The sequence below is a fragment of the Peromyscus maniculatus genome, chromosome X (genome assembly GCF_049852395.1).
Source record: "Peromyscus maniculatus bairdii isolate BWxNUB_F1_BW_parent chromosome X, HU_Pman_BW_mat_3.1, whole genome shotgun sequence".
Classification (NCBI taxonomy): Eukaryota; Metazoa; Chordata; class Mammalia; order Rodentia; family Cricetidae; genus Peromyscus; species Peromyscus maniculatus.
The window spans coordinates 64,956,997-64,959,873 of record NC_134875.1 but is presented as its reverse complement, the minus strand read 5'-3'; the positions used below and the strand labels follow the sequence as shown (position 1 = coordinate 64,959,873).

Here is a 2,877-nt window from a genome sequence, read left to right as displayed (position 1 = left end):
CATCCTGAGTGAGGTAACCCAAACCCAGAAAGACAGTCATGGTATGTACTCACTCATATGTGGATTCTAGATATAAAATAAAGAACAATCAGACCACAACCCATAGAACCATAGAGAACGGAGGCTATATATAAATATAAATATAAATCCAACATAAATCCAGCTACTCTGAACCTGCTAGAAGAGAAAGTAGGAAGTAGTCTTGAACACATTGGCATAGGAGATCATTTCCTAAATATAACACCAGTAGCACAAACACTGAGAGAAACGATCAATCAATGGGACCTCTTGAAACTGAGAAGCTTTTATAAATCAAAGGATACAGTCAACAAGGCAAAGCGACAGCCTACAGAATGGGAAAATGTCTTCACCAACCCCACATCCGACAGAGGACTGATATCCAGAATATATAAGGAACTCAAGAAATTAGACATCAAAATGACCAACAGTCCAATTAAGAAATGGGCTATAGAACTAAACACAGAATTCTCAACAGAGGAAACTCAAATGGCTCAACATCCCTAATCATCAGGGAAATGCAAATCAAAACAACTCTGAGATACCACCTTATGCCTGTCAGAATGGCTAAGATCAAAAACAATGAAGACACTTTATGCTGGAGAGGATGTGAAACTAGGGGACCTCTCCCTCACTGCTGGTGGGAATGCAAGCTTGTACAACCACTTTGGAAATCAATATGGTGCTTTCTTAGAAACCTGGGAATCAATCTCCCCCAAGATCCAGCTATACCACTCTTGGGCAATCATACCACAAGAGCACTTGCTCAGCTATGTTCATATTAGCATTGTTTGTAATAGCCAAAACCTGGAAACAACCTAGAAGCCCTTCAACTGAAGAATGGATAAAAAGGGTGGATGTGCAGCAACAACGTGTTGGCCCCGCTGCCCGCTGTCGTGCCTGCCGCCCAGAAGGCCACCGCTGCGGTTATTTTCATTCATGGATTGGGAGATACTGGGCATGGATGGGCAGAAGCCTTTGCAGCTATCAGAAATTCCCACATCAAATACATCTGTCCATATGCGCCCATTATGCCTGTTACATTAAATATGAATATGGCTATGCTTTCCTGGTTTGATATTATTTGACTTTCACCAGATTCTCAGGAGGATGAATCTGGAATTAAACAGGCAGCAGAAAATGTAAAAGCTTTGATAGATCAAGAGGTAAAGAATGGCATTCCCTCTAACAGAATTATTTTGGGAGGATTTTCTCAGGGTCCTATCAATAGCACTAATAGAGATAGTTCTGTTCTTCAGTGCCAAGGAGATTTTGATCCTTTAGTTCCCCTAGTGTTTGGTTCTCTTACTGTTGAAAAACTAAAAAAACTGATAAATCCATCCAATGTAACCTTCAAAATCTATGAAGGTATGATGAACAGTTCATGTCAGCAGGAAATGATGAATGTCAAGCAGTTCATTGATAAACTCCTACCTCCAATTGATTGACATCACTAAGAGGCCTTGTGTAGACGTTCACCAGCATCACTGTAGTAGAGTATAAACCCTTTCCCATGCCTTATTGTAAAACTTCTAATGTTTGCAGTATTAAAATGTTTTGTAAATACATACCAATGATACAGACTAAAAGGTGTCTCCCTCATGGGAAATGTGTGATCCTTTTAAGTTTCTATACATATCTGTATTATACAATCCAGAATATACTAGTATTAAAGTAGGTGAAAAGAAGTAGCTAGCTTCTTTTTCTCAAAATAATTCAGCAAAATAAAATACCACACCCAGAATTTTATTACATCATTTGAAAATCACTAGTATGCTCACGGATAATTTGTTCAGGTCTAAACAAGATTTTAGGATAATCTGTAAGTGACTCATTAATGCTGTGAGTTAGACTATGGTTTTACTCACTTGTTTAGTTACCATGCAGTGTCAATTTTTATATGTGTAATCATATATACATGACTGTAATACATAAGGACTAGATGGTATTACATTATCCCTGATACTAGGATAATGCTTTTTAAGTGTCAGAAAAGTAATACTGCTCTCTTCAATTAATGGTCCTTTTATTGGGGGACCAGGCTGTTCTTTTCCTTCTACTTAATTTTCCCCTCTCAAGAAAAAAAAGTTTTCTTTCTTTCTTGATTTTTTTTCATAGAAGACCAATATTGCCTATCTGCCATTAAAAAAAACTTTATATATATATATATATATATATATATATATATATATATATATATATATATATACTATAATTTGACATTTTGAATCACAAACATATAGTATTCCAAATCTAGGTAATGTAAAAAGAAACAAACATTACTTAAGCTTATGTATTTCAAATAACTGCACTGTAGTCCAACCTTAGACTGTAGAGTTATCGGCATCTTCAGTACTGATAATAATTCTGTGGTTTCTGTAAAAAACTTAAAAGAGTAAATAATATCTTGGCATGTTCAGAAATAAATATTTAAGACCAGTGTTGAAGTCTAATTTCTAAATCAGTTACATCTTATAGCAAAGTTTAAGTTTACATTTTCTGTACATATGTTATGATTGAAACCAAATATTGTTCAAAATGAGCAATCAGAAACTTTTATTTTTTATCTGGTAACAAACTAATTTGAAATTTTCGTCTTTACCGGTAAAGGAGTTTTTGAGAATTAGTCTCCTGTACAAACATTAAAATAGCAATCATTTGATTTTAAATTAACATGTCCAGAATATTGGTGAAAATTATTTAAACTAATTTATGGGTAATAAAGGCTGAATAGAACACATATATATATTGTGTATTTACAACACAGTTGAATATGTTGCAAAAAATTATGGTCATTTATGAATTGTTGTTTTACTGCTGTTTCCAATTGACCATGACCGTGCTAAGAAGCATCATTAT

At 34.7% G+C, this 2,877-nt stretch overlaps 1 pseudogene; it reads left to right on the top strand.

Moving 5' to 3' along the window:
• The first annotated feature begins 875 nt into the window (after positions 1 to 875).
• On the top strand, positions 876 to 1,513 carry LOC102903025 (acyl-protein thioesterase 1 pseudogene; annotated as a pseudogene).
• Positions 1,514 to 2,877: the final 1,364 nt, after the last annotated feature.